This window comes from Rhinopithecus roxellana, chromosome 17, assembly GCF_007565055.1.
Source record: "Rhinopithecus roxellana isolate Shanxi Qingling chromosome 17, ASM756505v1, whole genome shotgun sequence".
NCBI classification, from domain to species: domain Eukaryota; kingdom Metazoa; phylum Chordata; class Mammalia; order Primates; family Cercopithecidae; genus Rhinopithecus; species Rhinopithecus roxellana.
The window spans coordinates 17,155,805-17,175,306 of record NC_044565.1 but is presented as its reverse complement, the minus strand read 5'-3'; the positions used below and the strand labels follow the sequence as shown (position 1 = coordinate 17,175,306).

At 37.0% G+C, this 19,502-nt stretch overlaps 1 pseudogene across 1 annotated transcript; it reads right to left on the bottom strand.

The window, feature by feature from the left end:
* Positions 1-6,699: 6,699 nt before the first annotated feature.
* LOC104670778 lies at positions 6,700-7,266 on the bottom strand (annotated as a pseudogene). Its single transcript, XR_749185.2, has one exon. The product of XR_749185.2 is annotated as a 40S ribosomal protein S10 pseudogene (transcript).
* Positions 7,267-19,502: the final 12,236 nt, after the last annotated feature.

Here is a 19,502-nt window from a genome sequence, read left to right as displayed (position 1 = left end):
CCAATCAGACGTAGATTTGGTCTTTTCATATAATCCCATACTTCTTAAAGGCTTTGTTCATTTCTTTTTCCTCTTTATTCTTTAGACTTCTCTTCTCACTTCATTTCATTCATTTGATCCTCAATCGCTGATACTCTTTCTTCCAGTTGATCAAGTCGGTTACTGAAGCTTTTGCATTTGTCACGTATTTCTCGTGTCATGGTTTTTATCTCTGTCAGTTCATTTATGTCCTTCTCTGCATTGATTATTCTAGTAATCCATTCTTCCATTATTTTTTCAAGATTTTTAGTTTCTTTGTACTGGGTACATAATTCCTCCTTTAGCTCTGAGAAGTTTGATGGACTGAAGCTGTCTTCTCTCAACTCGGCAAAGTCATTCTTTGTCCAACTTTGATCCATTGCTGGTGATGAGCTGCATTCCTTTGGAGGGAGAGATGCGCTCTTATTTTTTGAATTTCCAGCTTTTCTGCCCTGCTTTTTCCCCATCTTTGTGGTTTTATCTGCCTTTGGTCTTTGATGATGGTGATGTACTGATGGGGTTTTGGTGTGGGTGTCCTTTCTGTTTGTTAGGTTTCCTTCTAACAGTCAGGACCCTCAGCTGTAGGTCTGTTGGAGATTGCTTGAGGTCCACTCCAGACCCTGTTTGCCTGGGTATCAGCAGCAGAAGCTGCAGAATATAGAATATTGCTGAATGGCGAGTGTTCCTGTCTGATTCTTGCTCTGGAAGCTTCGTCTCAGGGGTGTACCCTGCCGTGTGAGGTGTGGGATGTCGATCTGTACCTAGTGGGGGATGTCTCCCAGTTAGGCTACTCAGGGGTCAGGGATCCACTTGAGCAGGCAGTCTGTCTGTTCTCAGATCTCAATCTCCATGTTGGGAGATCCACTGCTCTCTTCAAAGCTGTCAGACAGGGTCATTTGCATCTGAAGAGGTTTCTGCTGCTTTTTGTTTAGCTATGCCCTGTCCCCAGAGGTGGAGTCTACAGAGACAGCAGGCCTCCTTGTGCTGCTGTGGGCTCCACCCAGTTCGAGCTTCCCAGCGGCTTTGTTTACCTACTTAAGCCTCAGCAATGGCGGGCACCCCTCTCCCAGCCTCGCTGCTGTCTTGCAGTTAGATCACAGACTGCTGTGCTAGCAATGAGGCAGGCTCCATGGGCGTGGGACCCTCCCGGCCAGGTGTGGGATATAATCTCCTTGTGTGCCGTTTTCTAAGACCTTTGGTAAAGCACAGTATTAGGGTGGGAGTTACCCGATTTTCCAGGTGTTGTGTGTCTCAGTTCCCCTGGCTAGGAAAAGGGATTCCTTTCCCCCTTGTGCTTCCCAGGTGAGGCAATGCCTCGCCCTGCTTCAGCTCTGGCTGGTTGGGCTGCATCAGCTGACCAGCACTGATTGTCTGGCACTCCCCAGTGAGATGAACCCAGTACTTCAGTTGAAAATGCAGAAATCACCTGTCTTCTGTGTTGCTCATGCTGGGAGCTAGAGACTGGAGCTGTTCCTATTCGGCCATCTTGCTCTGGGTCCTTCACCACATTTTTTTTAAAGAGAAAAATGTCAGCTGTACTTCCTCAACTATTTTCCTATTAACAAATATGACTGGATATGTGAATTTATAGGATGTAAATTAGTAGTCTAGATAAAAGCTCACATGAAATACTGAAAATAAAATCAAAATAATAAAGTAGTATAATTATTACATCAATTTTGCAGTTCTTAATTTTTATTTTTCTTTAATTCCATTGTTTAAAAGACTTCTCATGTTGTATCAGTTTGTTCTCATTTATCTATAAATAACTGCCTGAGAATGGGTAACTTACAAAGGAAAGAGGTTTAATTGGCTCACAATTTCACATGTCTTGGGAGGCCTCAGGTAACTTGCAATCATGGAAGAAGGCACCTCTTCACAGTGTGTCAGGGGAAAGAATGAGTGCAAGCAGGAGAAATGCCAGATGCTTATAAAACCATCAGATCTCATGAAACTTATTATCATGAGAAGAGCATGAGGAAAACTAACCCCTTGATTCAGTTACCTCCACCTGGTCCCACCCTTGACAAGTAAAGATTATGGGGATTACCATTCAAGGTGATATTTGGGTGGGCACATCAAGCCAAACCATGTAATTCTGCCCCCGACCCCTCCCAAATCTCATGTCTTCACATTTCAAAACACAATCATACCTATCCAACAGTCCCCCAAATTCTTAACTCATTTAATCATTAACCCAAAAGTCTAAGTCCAAAGTCTCCCTTCTACCTACAAGCCTGCAAAATCAAAAACTAGTTAGTTACTTTCAAGATACAATGAGGGTACAGGCATTGGGTAAATACACCTGTTCAAAATGGGGGCAATTGGCCAAAATGAAGGGTCTATGGGCCCTATGCAAGTCTGAAATCCAATAGGGCAGTCATTAAACCTTAAAGTTCGAAAATGATCTCCTTTGACTCCATGTCTCACACCCAGATCATACTGATGCAACAGGTGGATTCCTATGATCTTGGGCTGCTCTACTCTGTGGCTTTGCAGGATACTCAGTGGCCTCCTGACTGATTTCACAGTCTTATCATTTGGTATCTGTGGCTTTTCCAGTTGCATGGTGTAAGATGTCAGTGGATCTCCCATTCTGGAGCCTACAAGACTGTGGGCCTCTTCTCAAAGCTCCACTAGGCAGTGTCCCAGTCTAGACTCTTTATGGGGGCACCTACCCCACATCTACCTTCTGCACTGCCCTAGCAGAAGTTCTCCATGAGGGTTCTGCCCCTGCAGCAAACTTCTGCCTGAACATCCAGGCATTTCCATACATCCTCTGAAATGCATCTGGACATTCCCAAACCTCAGTTCTTTTCCTTTGTGCACCCACAGGGTCAATACCACATGGTAACTTCCAAGGCTTGGGGGCTTGCACCCTCTGAAGTAATGGCCAGAGCTGTCCTGGGCCCTTTTAGCCATGGCTGAAGCTGAAGCAGCTGGGATATAGGGCGCTATGACCCAGGGTTTTACATATTAGGGGTGCCTGGGCCTGGACCACAAAACCACTATTTCCTCCTAGGCCTCCAGGCCTGTGAATGGAGGGTCTGCTGTGAAGGTCTCTGACATGACCTGGAGACATTTTCCCCATTGTCTTAGTAACTATGCACATGTCTGCAGCTGGCTTTAATTTCTCCCCAGACAATGGGGAGAATTTTCTTTTCTATTGCATCATCAGGCTGTATATTTTCCAAACTTTTATGCCTCTTTCTCTTGAACACTTCACAGCTTAGAAATTTCTTCCACCAGATACCTTAAATTATATGTCTCAAGTTCAAAGTTTTACAGATCTCTAGGGCAAGTGCAAAGTGTCACTAGTCTCTTTATTAAAGCATAATAAGAGTCACCTTTGCTCCAGTTCACAAGAATTTCCTCATCTCTATTTGAGACCACCTTAGCCTGGAATTTGTTGTCCATATCACTATCAGCATTTTGGTCAAAACCATTCAACAAGTCTCTAGGAAGATCCAAACTTTCCTACGTCTATCTTCTCTGAATCCTCCAAACTGTTCAACCTCTGCCTGTTACCCAGTTCCAAAGTCACTTCCTCACATCTGGGTATCTTTACAGCAGCATTTCACTACCTCAGTACCAATTTACTCTATTAGTCTGTTCTCAGGTTGCTATAAATAACTGCCTTGATACTGGGTAATTTTTAAAGGAAAGAGGTTTAATTGACTCACAGTTTCTTATGGCTGGGGAAGCCTCAGGAAACTTACAATCCTGACAGAATGAGAAGCAAACACATTTTTCTTCACATGGTGGTGGGACAGAGAAGTGCAGAGAAAAGTGAGGAAAAGCCCCTTATAAAATCATCAAATTTCATGAGAACTCACTCACTATCATGAGAACAGCTTGGGGAAACTGTGCCCATGATCTAATCACTTCTGATGATGTCCCTCTCCCAACACATGGGGATTACAATTCGGATTACAATTCAAGATGAGATTTTGGGTGGGGACACAGTCAAACCATATCACATGGCATACTAGAGGCAGGATTAATACATGTGACATATAAATCAATGCTGTTAAAGACGTCCCAGAAAATTATAATTTAAGATGAGATTGGCACTGTCCTATTATTTTGATTTTTAAATTCTGCAATCATGGAAAATATTTATTTAAACATCTGATATTAAGACAGACTAGGTTATCCTCAGTAACACACAATTTTGTGTCACTGATTTCCCCTTCCTACATGGATTTTTGAATTGCTCTTGATGATTGAGCTGTCTTTTTTTCATCTTTAAGATCCCAATTTAAGTGTTAACCCTTTTGGGGCCTTTGCTGGTAAATCCTGCCCAATTCAGCTCCTCCTTTTCAGAATTCATATAATATTATATGTCATACTTACATTTTTAGTACCTCACAGGTTAAACTGTTGTTAGTTATTTCCTGTGTGTTTGTAATATTTCTCCAGTTATCTAAGGGCATGAACCATGTTTTCCCCTAACAACTGGTATGGATACAGATATTATATAAGTGCAGAATAAGTCCCAGTTACTACATTCATATATTGTGTAAAAGAGTACTTACCACATTCTATACACTTTTGTAAATCTTGAAGGCCAAAGATAACACATTCATCAGTGCTCCGCATAGACAAGGTGCTTAGTAAATGTTATTTAGATAAAGAATGACTACATGTATGTTTTAAGAACCCAAAGTGAGGGAATCTAAGTAATTACAAAATACAAATAAACTAGCCCTGGTAGAACTACATGATAGGTAGAGGCAGAGAATTCTTTATTGTAACTGAAGTTGGGTGCATAACTCTGGATGTGGTCATGCTAGTGTCTGTTCTGGTTCTTAATCTCTTTTGGGTAATTGTAATTAATTAAAGGGGAAATTGGGCTCCATTGTTCATCATCGTTGGTAGAATCCCTAAAACCTTGTTCTCAGGACAAAGGGCAAACTCTTTAGTCTAGAATGGGAGACCATTAAATTTGGCTTCAAACCATCCCTCTAATATCACTCACTATTTTAGCCATACGTGACTTCTTTTCTACAGTTGGAAGTCTATTCATTCTTATAAAATAATCCTGTTTTTTATTATCCTTGTCCTATTGCTTGCGCTATTTTTTTTCACCTGGAATGCCATTATCTTTCTCTGTGTAATTAAATACTTCCAGTTTTTATAGGTCTATGTAATCCTCAGTTCTCTGTAAAGTCTCCACTATCTCAAATTTTAGTAATGGTGTATTTAAGCAGGACTCTAGCCAAAACCAAGCCCATAAAACCTTACAAAATCTTAAAACATGCAATGAACCTATTTTCTACATAATAAAAAGGTATACTAATGGCTTGCTCAAATAATCATTATGATATCTAAATTAGATAATATATGTGTTATAGGTAGAATTTGAAAAATAACCCTGAAAATCCCTACCTCTAATGTACACACAATTTTCCCAGTTATTTTATGAATCACAAATCTAGGTTGCTGTGAAGTTTTGTATATATAATTGAGGTTACTATTTATTTGACCTTAAACTACACAGATTATGTCGCTGGGCCAAACCTAACCACATAAGCTTTTCAAAAGCAAAGATTTTTCTCCAACTGGTGGCAAGAGAGGTTGTCAGAAATTTGAAGCACAAGAAGAATTCAAGGCAGCATTACTGGCTTGAAGATGGAGAGGACCTGGTGGCAAGGAATGCAAGTGGCCCATAGCACCTGAAAGAGGTCCTGGCTGACAGCAAGGAAACAATGACCTCGGTCTTACAAGTGCAAGAAACTACATTTGACAAACAAGAAGAATGAGTTTTGAAGTGAAATTTTCCCCAAAACCTCCAGACAAGAACTCAGCCCAGCCAATTACTTGGTTTTAGTCTTATGATATCCTCAAGAGAGAACCCAGCCATACCTATGAAATTTTAACCTATAGAAGTTTGAACTAATTTATGGGTATCATTTTAAGACACCAGGATTATGGTAATTTGTTGCACAGCAATATAAAATAAATACATTATGTAAAATTCTGCTTCTGTTGACTCATAGCCCCCAGTATGTGAAGCTCCACTTCATTGCCTTGGAATCTCATGTCAATACATGTTCATGCCACTTCATTAGTATTTAACAGATTCTACTGTTATTTATTGTTAATATTTTCATGCATAACTTTAGACTTCTAAACAGGTTAATAACTGTAATAGCAAATATTGTGTTCACTTATTTGCCAGTTATTGTATAAAGTACAATATATATGTTAACTCATTAAATTTTCAAAGTTATCCTATATCTCTATATGTGCTACATATAAGGACATTGAGAAAAAGGGAGGTTAAACAAATTGTCTAAGGTTACACAGATTATAAATGATGGACCTGGGAACTGAACTCAGGTAATCTGGTTCTATTGTCTGTGTTCTTAACCATCACATTCTAAGGGCCAACACCAACAACTACACCATTTTACAGCCTCAATGTTGTTTCCAACTGCCATTTGCATAGCCAACATATATTTGGAATGATTATAGACTACGTTAATGAATTTATTATTTTGTGTTTTTCAATAAATGTAATTTGTTAAATATCTAACAGTTATCAAGAATCCTTGACCAATTCTCCACTTAGGGTACTTAAAGAGCTTCTTAATACTCATCATACAGTGAATATATTGGGTTGGTGCAAAAGTAATTGCGGTTTTTGCCATTACTTTTTTTTTTTTTTTTTTTTAAGGTTTTTTGGCTGTAAATTTATTCAATGCAAAATAATCCTCTTCAATTTTACTGAGGTGGCTGACCACGTCCACGACCAAATCTGCCTCTAAACTGGAATTCGGTTGCTGACCCAGCCCCAGCCTCGGCTTTCTTGTCGGCACCAGGTGGCACAGCACTCTGTCTGTAGGTATCTCTGTCAGCTTCCCCTCTTGTGAGTCTTGCAGGTCGCTCACCCTCCAGACCTTTAGGCCGAAGCCTGCCAGTCTCTGGACGGCTTCGGCGTAAGGTGGCAGGCACAATCTTCGGGGGCAGATGAAGGTAATCACGGAGATACTGGATACCCTCATTAGTAAGGTACCAGTAGAAATGTCTCCAGGCAAACTGTTCCTTCACGTAGCCTCGGGACTTGAGAGACTGCATGGCCTTCATGACATGAAGGTTGGGCACATTCTTGTCTGCCAGCTCCGGGTGCTTAGGCATGTGGACATCCTTCTTGGCCACCATGACTCCCTCCTTAAAAAGGAGTTCGTAAATGGCAATCCGGTTCTTCTTAGGCATCAACATCTCGGCGGCTGCAGGGTGCGGGGCCGGGTCTGCCATTACTTTTAATTACCACTATTACTTTGCAGCAACCTAATACTGTCAAAAACATATTCATGAAAATAAAAGCCTTTTTTCTCTTTAAAATAACCCTTCTAAAATATGTATAATTATTCCAAGAGAAAAAATTACGTATATTGTCTAAGGAAATAACAATATGTTTTCTAATATGTGTGGATAATTATTTTTGTACAAAATTTATCCTCACCTCATCTGTAATGTTTCCATGAGATAATAGAGTCACATAGTTTCTAGTAAGCGAAAGAGATCAAAGGTTGTGAAGGGATGTCATTCTCGTATATACTTTGCATGGTATGAGAGAATCATGATTGAATGTTCCAATGGGGTAGCCATAAAAGGATTCACATCCTTGTAGCATAAGTTCCGTCACACTTTGAGAACTTAGCCTTTGCCTTTTTGTAGGAGTGAGTACAGTGGCTTTGGATCCCGGATTGTCACATATTTTAAAGAATACCGTGTTGTTGGCACTGTCTTGGAAAACCAAAAACTAGACAGGAGAAAACCTTGGATTGATCTTCTCTTAGTTCTTGAAAGTTGCGTATCTTTGCAGTTAAAGGTTTCAAAGTATGATACTGAAGAAAAGAGCCAGCTCTACATTTTGACAAGGTTCTAAAACATTGCCCAAAGATTTTTCATTCATGGTTTTGTAAAACAACTAAAGAAAAGAAAATTGATTTTTTATGTGCATGAACATTTTTGGTTTAGAAAATAAAATAACTATATATATATTAGAAGACCAACAACACTTTTTATTGAAATTAGTATGATCGATATCACTAATCACATACTTGTATTCTAAGTGTCAGCCCTATGAAAATTATTTTATATGAGCAATAACATGTTGTGATTCTTTTTAATTTTGTTTCCAAATTACTTGCTTCTTTGTATCTTAGAATATTTGATGGCTGCTTAAACAATAATTGATTAGTCACTGGTGTTCTCTTTTAATTCAAGAATCTGACAGTAGCCTTGGAAAATATGGGTGGGTTAACTACTGACAGATGATAGCAATTAAGAGTGATTCTATTCTAGTTAACTATTTGACCCACCGAATGATGAGAAAACCAGTGAGAGAATCAACTGTGCATTTCAGCATTGGCCTTGAAACAAAATCCTATTAGAATACTAAAACGCTTTAACTTTTAATGATTATGACAGAAATAAATCTAATTGACAAATAATATTAAAAGAGTAATAGAAAATGTTATGCATTTTTGTTAATATTAATTTAGGATATAAATTATATAAAATACATTTAATTTCTAAAAATAACAAGTACATTTAACTGGATTTCAATTAATAACTTAAGTGTTAATTGAAGTAAATTTAATATTCATCTAACTAGAGCTAGAGTTTTAAAATAGAACAGCAGCTGAATTTTTTGTTCTTATGAAAATAGACTAGATCAATTTAGAAGTGAAGAGTATTATAAATATACAAATACTTTAAATCAATTATTTAAAACAAAGTGAGAATGTCCCATTAATTTATCTTCATAGATTAGGAATCAAAAGAAATATAAACAAAGTGAAAATTACTGACATCCCATTACCCAAAATAAATTACTATTAATATTTTGCATATATTTATCAACAGTTTTCTATACCACCACATATATTCACATACTTACATCTTAGACACAGGAAAAATGCTGGCTTTTTTTTTTTTTTTACCTTTTTTCACAATGTTATATGGGGAATTATTTTTATTATAAATCTCTTTCCACATCTGAAAGCTATCTATGGTAAAAGGTTGGGGTTCCTGTACATATTGGTATACATAATCAAAATAATGTATTAATTTGCTATTATAAAAGTAATAAATGCCTGAGGATAAAAAATCAAATAATTATAAAAGTAGTAAAATGTAAATGTACCTATCTTGGTCACTAGCAATCACATTCAACAGAAATAACTGTTATTAACAGCTTTATTATAGGTTTTCAGGTATTTTCTGTAAATATAAAGATCATGAACATTTGAAATATATATTTTGTGCATTGTGTTATGCTACATACACCAGTCAGTAACATTTTTACCAAAAAATGAATAGTTATTATCTATATCAGAATATCTATATATATCTATATCAGAATACAATCTATTATTTTTGTAATAACTCTAAACTTTTCAGAATTATGAATGTATCATTATCCATTTCTCTAATATACCCTTATTGGGAATTTAGGTTATTTCAGATTTTTTTCCTATTATGGGCCATTACGCACTGGACATCCTTGTATCTACACCTTTGCATACTTGTCCAATTATGTCTAATTTCCATAAATGGAACAAGTAATTCGAAGGAAATGCATTTTTTCACTTTTGATTAATATTTCCAGATTGCCCTTTGGAATAACCATGTAATAAAGAAGGGTTTTCTCACTAAAAACTGTTTCATTTTAAGTTTTGCCAACTTTCTAAAAGGCGACATTATCTTGTTGCCATTTCAAAGTTTTTCTTTTGTAACTAGGAAGATACAGCAGTGACCTTGAAAAAGACAAAGTTGGTATGAAGAAATGAATTTGTGCATTTGTATATCTGCAGGTCTTCCAATTCTTACTCTGTATATTTGGAAATAGTTTAGGCAAAAATATATCACTTACTTTTCTTGTTCCATTGATTGTACAAATTCCCTGAACAAATATGTTTTAATAGACAGCATATGCTAGTATTTAGAGAAATACTAGTAAACCTGAAGGACATGACATTCCCTCTCCAATTTGCATGGAATTTTTAGCTTAGCTCTATGGTTCAAAACTTATGCTTATGAAAAAAATTACTTGAGGGGATTGTTTAAAATAGGATTTTATATTAAATAGCACATCTAATTCACTCATACTGGTTTGTGAAGCAGAAATCTGTAATTTAGTATGCAACTTTGATGACCGTGATATACGTAGGCTGGAAACCTGTACCGTATAATTCAATAAGGAATGTCAGTCTTGAGGAAATGCATCATTTTTCCTAAGACTAAGGACATGACCTATTATATCTGCCACAGGAATACTAGCTGTATTTCTATTCTGTTCAACATCTAATACTAAACAAAATTATCAATAAATGGCATAAAAGAGCTCATAATAAATTTGCTCATATTCTATAGGAATACAGTTTCTATTAATATCATGACCTTGACACAAAATCTTATCCCATCTCCTTAATATTCCTTAATAAAGTCCTCATATTTTGATTTGAAAAACCTAAAAAGGAATATATTATTTATACATCATCTGAAGAATCTCCACTACATGGAATATATTACAGCTAATATGAAATACTTGGAGATTCTGAAGAAGTTTCTGGTCCAAATCAGGCATGTGTTTCCCCTGGCCAAAGTGATTTGCAGGTGCAATCAAGACCACAGTTACAAACTAGAATTTCTTTGACTAGATCTCAGCTTTCTCATAGGGATCTATCTCTGATAACTGCTTCCCAGAGTCCCCAAATCACACTTCCCTTGTTCTCTTGAACATACTCCCATCAGTTCCCACATGGTATCTAACATATTCCACTTTTCTCCCTCCATGTTGGGATATTTCCTCTTAAGGCTCATAATCTTGAAAAGGATTATGACATGCTGTTGTTGCCAGTGCCAGTGATGCTGAGTCTGCTAATTCTATACATGCCTAGCTTAGTTTTTTTTTTAATGTTTCATATCATAATTCTTCTCTTTGGGATTCAGGCATCAACAATTAGTGTAACCGTAAACATGTTCTATTAAAAATTGTCTGTCCACTGTGATTGTTGAAATTAGTACTTGGAGTTCCTTCCTCCCTTAGTGTTCCTTCTCACTGCACCACAAGAGATACTCTGATTATATATGCAAATTAGCATCATTGTATTACTATCCGGAATATCTGTATGTTTACTGATATATATATACATATATATATTCCAAGTGACAGATTTGCATGAGCTATGACCCTGCGGCATGCATCTTACTTCATATCTTACCATTACCCCAGAAAAACCATCTGTTCTAGCCAGAGTCAACTAACATTTTCCCAAGGTTAAGAATGTAATTAACTCTCTCAAACGTCCAAACATTTGGACTTCTTTTTCCTTTCTCTAGACCATGGGTTTTCTATTTCCGTCATCCAAATTACTACTTAACTTTCTTGACTAAACTAAAATACCATCTTCTCTATGAAGTGTTTTTGGTTTCTCCTCTGTCTGGGGCTTCCAAGACTAGTGCAGGTATGTCCTAAAATCTGACCCACATTTCTTTTGCTACACAAGCACTGAACCTGATGAGTGGTGGGATATGATCTCAGAGAAGTTTTTTTTTTCTCTTTTGCATAAGTGAGCTATCTACTTTAAAGCTAATTACAAAAGGGAGTACTTTCTCACTGAAAGTTGATGTCCCCATAGGATAGTGACAGGCCTGTATAACTCCATTTCTTTTTTAACCACCTCTGCCAGACATCATGAAGAAATGAGAAAAACATGGATTTCTACTGTGTGGGATCATTTCCAAAAAATACTGTTATAAATAGCATTTATTAAGAAATTAAAGGAGTTAAAATCACATGGACTAGGTTTAATGTATACAGCGAGAATGTTTTGGTGTACAATAAATCTGAGATAGCTTGATGGGACAGCAAGAGATAGCCTCAAGGATATTCAGTAATACGAATTAACTCCTTGTACTGTCTAAACAATCATTAAACTCCTACTACTGCTGATTGTATATTGGTTGAACCAACTCTGAAAGATAATCCTCTGACTAGCTGATGGAATAGTTTGCACAAGAATGAACTAGTTAGAAGTAGGTTTGCTTCTGCTGAGCCACAGTGAAATGATTGGCTTTTTCTTGTGGGTGGACCTTCTGAGGGTACTCATGTGATGCTTTAAGATGCATCTCTATCTCCAAGACTATTTCCTATGAGAACAGTCCAGGCTCCTAAAACGTAGCATTCAGCAGCCAAGTCATGAATGAAGATGAACAGTTAACACCATATTAATCACCATTTATACTCATCCTGAGAGGAAAATCTCAGATTTTTGAGGATGTGTGACATTGAAAAGGAGACTTGGGAGATAGAATGATGGGCCAATTTAATATTTCTATATAACTTTTATAATACAAACAATGGAGGATTGTTTCCTCTTTTAAAATACTTAATCCTTTGAGTGTTCAATTTCACTGAATGATGTAGGTTGTTAAAGAGTTTCTCAAGCTAATCTGCAAGTCTTTCTGCAACCCAGGTTAATTTTTCCATCTTTTTCTATTGAACTTTAAGATTCTTGAGGATAATGACCATGACTTTAAACTTTTTCCCCCAATTCTCTGCTTACCACTTGATACGTCATAGATTCTCAGAAAATGTTCTTAAATAAAGTGGCAAATAAGAACAATAAACTGTACTCATGGCACCGAGGAAGAAATCTACAGAATACTTTCTCAATTCTTCAGCTGGCTTTTGCCATTGCCTACTATATTTTCTGATATGCAAAGTATATACCCAGGGCATAAGATGTTAATTAGCTTGAAATACTTAAAATATTGCTTGCTTGTTAGGAAAAAAGTAAAAGACTAAAGAAAATAGACTATGCTACCTATATTACATTATACTGCTGTACACCACTATAAATATAGGAAGTAAAGGCAACATACATTTATTATCTTACAGTCTCCATGAGTTAGGAATTTAGACACATCTTAATTGGAAACAGCTCTTTCTCTCTCAGAACTCTCAAGGCTGTAATCAATGTTTTAGCTAGCTGGGGATACAATTTTCATCCGAGGCCCTATGTCCTCTTCCAGGTTCAGTTAGTTCCTTGTGGTTGTATGACTGAGGTCCTTGTTTTATTGCTAGCCCTCGGCTGGAGACTTCACTCAGCAACTAGAGGCCACCTCTCTGTGTAGGTTGTTTGCAATATGACTGCTTTTCTCTTCTCAGATTAGCTGGACAAACAAATAAAAACAAAAGCCACCCATCTGCTTAACAGGCTTATCTGATTAGGTCAGAATCACGAAGGTTAATATCCAAAATCCGGCCGGGCGCGGTGGCTCAAGCCTGTAATCCCAGCACTTTGGGAGGCTGAGACGGGCAGATCACAAGGTCAGGAGATCGAGACCATCCTGGCTAACACGGTGAAACCCCGTCTCTACTAAAAAATACAAAAAACTAGCCGGGCGAGGTGGCGGGCGCCTGTAGTCCCAGCTACTCAGGAGGCTGAGGCAGGAGAATGGCATAAACCTGGGAGGTGGAGATTGCAGTGAGCTGAGATCCAGCCACTGCACTCCAGCCTGGGCGACAGAGCCAGACTCCGTCTCAAAACAAACAAACAAACAAAAAATCCAAAATCCCTTTTTATTGATCCCAAATCAACTGATTTGGTACATTGATTACATCTGCAAATATATAATCCTGATAGTGATACCACAGTATTTTCACAGGTTCTGCCCACATTTCACGAGAGGGGATTATAAAAGGGTGAGGGTGATTGGTGACCATTTTAAAATTCTACCCACCATACTGTTTTTCTATTGTATATTGATCACATCACTTTTTAAAAAATCTACAGCAATATTTTCCCCACCAAGTTATCCCAGTATTCTCATCCAGGTGACAAAGTGAAAACTGGCCTATCAAAAATAAAATCAAAATTGAAAATAGCCAAAATATTGATTTTTTACAAATCACTTTTTTTCTCAGACATTCAGTCTCCCTTCCTATAATCACTGATGTTGTTTATTTTATGTTTCTTTCTGAAAATTTACAGAGAAAATCCAAGCAAAATTTGTTGCTAACCTGAAAAATTATTTCCTAACTCTTGCGTGTAATACACTCACTATTTTTTCAAACTATAATTGAATGAATAAATATTTCAGATTTGGCATATGAGAGAAAAGTCAAGATACATTTTAAATACAGTCATGCATCATTTAATGATATGGCTATATTTTGAGAAACGCATCATTAGGCAATTTTGTCATTGTGCAAACCTCACACGAGTTGACTTATACAAACCTACATGGTGTAGCCTAATACACACCTATGCTATTTGGTGCAGCCCATTGCTGCTAGGCTACAAACCTGTGCAACATATTACGTACTGAATACTACAGGAAATTGTAACACAATGGTAAGCATTTGTGTATCTACACATATTTAAACATAAAAAGGGCCCAGTGAAACTATGATGTTATAATCTTGAGACCACCATTGTATATGTGGTCCATTATTGACTGAAACATCATTATGTGGTACATGACTTTGCATGTATGTGTTTCACAAACTCATCTAAGATAGATAAATCTGTCTTGCTTTAATGAATTTGGAAAGAAAAGCTTTATTTTCTAATTAGGAAATGATAAAACCAGTAGAGTAATATCCCCTCGGGCCCTATTATTGAAGCATTAACAGACCTTTAAACAGACACTTTCTCTAAGTTATGCCACAGTTCTTACAGAGGTCTATTTTCCTGTGCATTTTTTTTTTTTTTTTTTTTTTACTACATAACACTTCAAGCACCATTGTCATTAAATAATTTGTTAAGTCACATCACTTTTAAAATATGAAGAAGATATTTTTGTTTTTAGTTTTAGTTCTGAGTTATTTACTCACTTGTTCACTTAATAAATATTCATGGAATATACACTACTTGTTAGACTTTGGTGAACACTGGGTTTACTACTGAAAATGAAAAAAAAAGATATTATATCTTCCTTCATAGAGTTTACAGATGGGTGAGTTGGGTACCAGACATTAAACAGAAAAATATTTGTTTCACAGATTATTTATTTAGAATTAGATGGAGATTTGTGAATGATATGTACAGAATAATATGATAGTATATCAAGGAAATTTTATGTAGACATAGAGGATAAAGGAAACCCTCAACAAATGAAATTTAAGCTGAAAGCTGAAGAATGAACATAAATTATAGAGGGAGGAGTGTCAAAGTCAGGTAAGCAGTGCACAGAAATTGCTATAAAGGTTCTGAGGTTTGAAACAACTTGAAATAGTGAAAAAAGAAAAGAAGGCCAGGAGCAATGGCTCATGCCTGTAATCCCAGCACTTTGGGAGGCCGAGATGGACGGATCACGAGGTCAGGAGATTGAGACCATCCTCGCTAACATGGTGAAACCCCGTCTCTACTAAAAATACAAAAAATTAGCCGGGTGTGGTGGTGGGTGTCTGTAGTTCCAGCTACTCAGGAGGCTGAGGCGGGAGAATGGCGTGAACCTGGGAGGCGGAGCTTGCAGTGAGCGGAGATTGCGCCACTGCACTCCAGCCTGGGCGACAGAGGGAGACTCAGTCTCAAAAAAAAAAAAAAAAAAAAAAAAAGGAAAAAAAGAAAAAGGAACAGAAAACAGAAACAAATCAGAGAACACAGACTTTTAAGAACAAGGAGAAAGGTGACTCAAAATGAGTAGCAGACACCAGGCATTACATGACTACAGTGTCACCTGAAAGATCCCAGTGTTTGTGCTCATTAAAATAAGAAACAATTAAACGTTTCAATGGTCAGTGTATTGATAGTCTGAATTTCTTAGAGCCTGAAAGAATCTTATTTACCAATGTTTTTTGCGGATTACAATCTAAAAGAAGCAAGACGGAAGGAAAAGCATAAGTAAGGAAGGAAAACAGATAAAGCCAGTTTAAAGTGTCTGTAAGTGAGCTGGCATTGGTTATATAATAAAACACTTCTAGTTCCCTGGTCACTTAGGACTTTCCCAAGAAGCTACATGGGATCATTGAGTCTGTAGTACTCTCTGGAATAAGAGCAGGAATCAATTTATCTACTGGATCTGAGTGATCTCCTGTCTCTCATTTGTTAACATTTGTTCCACATGCCAGTGACTCTCATCTTCCTGGTCCCTCCAGGAAGCCTCTGAGATACAAAGCTTTCATGGATCTGGCAGGAAAACCAGGAGCTAAAACTGGTGTGGCTCTCAACAAGAGCAACAAGGGAGGCAATGCAGAATACTGGTCCTCACCTCAAGGGGAAGCTAAAACAAAAGTGGTGTTAGGAAATGAGCGATGATGGCATTATGAGCCCAGAACACTGTGACTACTCAAGTGGGGAACTATAGGAGGTTGCCAATGCTAAGGGGCAAGTGGAACAAAAAAAAAATGAATCAGATGGTTCATAATCTGTACTCTACTCAGAGTATGACATAATCTGGTTTTCATGTGGAAGATCACATTCTGGATGCTGAGTGGAGAGAGGATCAACAGGGGCCAAGAGAAGGTGGGAAGAAGGCCATTACAACAGTCCAGGTGAGAAAATAAGATAGTGTGGTAGGGAACACAGTGTGGAGTTGCAATATGTAAACCCTCAGGAGGCAATTTAAATATGTTTATGTTTCTGCATGGTCAGGACTTTCTGAACAAAGAAAACTGGAACCTGAGTTAAAAGATAATTTATAGAAGTTAAAGGATGATTGAATAGCAAAATTGAGATAGTAGGAAACCTACAGAGAGATTTAGACATAGGTATCCCTAGAACTGTGTTTACATTTCAAAAGGCAATGAAACTCAGAGCAAACATTCCCATTCTAAAGCATGGTGAGATTTTAGAAAGCAGTTTCTCTCCTTTTACTGGGAGGGAAGTGGCAGTTCCTATGTAAGTTTCCAGAGTCATAATATCATGGTTCCTCCCCTGTAATGTAAAAATCCCTTTTTTGCACGTGAAGGTTGGTATCTGGCTCTCATGGCACTACAATGAAAGGGGAGAAAGGAGTGTAGAAGACCAATGTGGTTATTGCTATACATAATAGTAAGTCTGCCTCTCACCTAGAAATCTAGTGGTTGCTTTTAGAACAAGATAAATACAGTACATATGCTTATCATATATTAACTATTATTTAGTGAACAATATGAATGGGATTGGGTAATGACGCTGAGATGGGAGTTTATTCATTTCTTGAAAATATTTATGAAATACAACTATTGCAAGACACTCTAATAGGTACTAGAGATACAACTATGAACATAATAGACAATATCTCTACTCCAATAGAGATTATAGTCCAGCTACTTGGGTGACATCATTGCCAGAATTTTACTCACTGATCCAGCAGTCAATAGAGCAGTGGGTTACATGGATGGGAAAATGTGGCTGATGGGTGTTCAAATTCAATATCAGAACTGTTGCCACTTCCAGCTATCTTTCCTTTGAAGAATTGAGGCTTTCTTATAGTTATCCACTAAAATAATGAGGCTTCCCTCACCACTAAAAAGGTATGGATATCAAGCAGTACAAGAACTTTTAGTTGAGAAAACAGACACAGATTTACTTCAGCTAAGAGATGGCTTCATATCTTCTTTGAGGCTTGTCCTAGGTACCTCAAATTCGTTCCAGTTAACACAAAGTCCCTGAATGAACAATGTGGTCAGTTCCCTATCTTTATGAATAAAATGCAACATGGCAATATAAAACAAAATTTATAGTTATGTAAGACAGTTATGTAACCCTTTTTGCAACCCTATTGAAACTCCTCCATTACATACTTTTTAAAAGCACTTCGATGGGAATTCAGTCACACTCACATATCTTCAGAAACAGTAATGAAAAGCCATTGTAATGCCACTGTCAAGATGTCAGAAATGACTCCCAGGTTTTGAATAATAACTACTAACACTTATTAATATGGGGAGTACTAAAGAAGATCCATTTTGGTGAAGAGAAGTACCCAAATTTAGATTTTGATAAATAGGACATCCTTATTTATTGACTTATTTGCCTTGGTGCTAGAATTTAAGGAAGCCATCAATCTCACTCCTTTTACAAAAGGAGGCATCCAGGGCAACCTTAAATACATATTAATGTACATAAGTTTTATTACTCTTCCCCATGCAAGAGACATGATTATTATGTAAGCCCATCCAGTCTTTTACATGGCAGATGTGTCTCTTCAATGTGCTCCATGAGAACCCTCTGTCAGGTTCATTGCTTGGTACTTAATTTCCACGTCTTTACTGGCCCCTCTGTGGTACTGTTGCCTTCTTTAGTACAAGCAAAGGTGGTACGGTGCAGACCACTCTTCCTTATACTGACAGCCTTTGTTTCCCATAAGACCTCTAACCCCAAGGCAGTCCCTGATGATGCATGAAATGAGGCTGACTAGGGTATCTCTGAGTTTGAAAAGCAAAAAAGAAGACGAGGGAAGTCGGTGGAAGCCCTCAAAAAGGTTTTCTAATTCGCATTCTTAAAACTTTAGCCTTATTCCCCCATGTGAATGGTTATTTATTATTATTAAGGTAGTTAAATTTGGTAATTCTTACGAAAATTCAAATTAGAATCACCATTTGCTGTTTATATTCTGTAATTTAAACCAACAGCCCTCCTAGATCACATGTAAGCCTTCTCTTCTAATATTTATTTTCTTACAGTCAAATTTCTTTTTTCCCATGCTTCTCTTTTATAAAAAATATTTTCTAGAAAATCATTAAATGCAAGGCCTTTTGTTTCCCACACTTACTAATGATTCCAAATCACTCAATATTTTACTTATTTACTCTTTCCAAACATCTCTTCCTTGTTCTCTGTAATATATCTTGTTTCTTCTTTTATTTCTTTGATCACTTCAATTTCTCCTTCACCAAGTATTATTTTTCTCCTTCTATATACTATGGTGAAAAAAAAAGTTTGTTTCAAGCTTTCCTGTCACTCTCCTTTTAATTTCCCTGGCAAAATAATAATCTTATTACCAATCTATAACTGCAGCTTCTCCATCACCAAATGTGGAAGGATTTATTTAATCATGTCACTTTCTTGGCTTTCTTGTAGTCCAAACAATATTGTTTTTCTATTTCATGTTTCTTTTCTGTTAGGATATTAGGTCTATCTTTTCCACTATTTTTCATAGTATGTGCTTTTTAAATTTGCACATCTAGATCTTCAACTTTTGTGGCATAAAATGTTTCAGGAGTCAATAAGAATTTTAGGAATATAGAACTAGAACTTAAAGGACAGACCAGAATTGAAAAGGCAGATTCACAAAACTCTTATATCATAGCATCTCAATTTCAGGAATGTGAAAACCAAGATACATAGAAGTCAGTTATCTTGTTCAAGGTCACACAATGATCGAGACAGTAAACCCAAGAATGCCTGATCTTAGAATCTAAATCTTAGTCATTATGACCATTAAGCTATGCTGACAAAGATTTAAGTATCATCTGAATGACTGAATACACTGTTATTGCTTTTATCTGTTCTTAACATTAAAAACATTTAAAA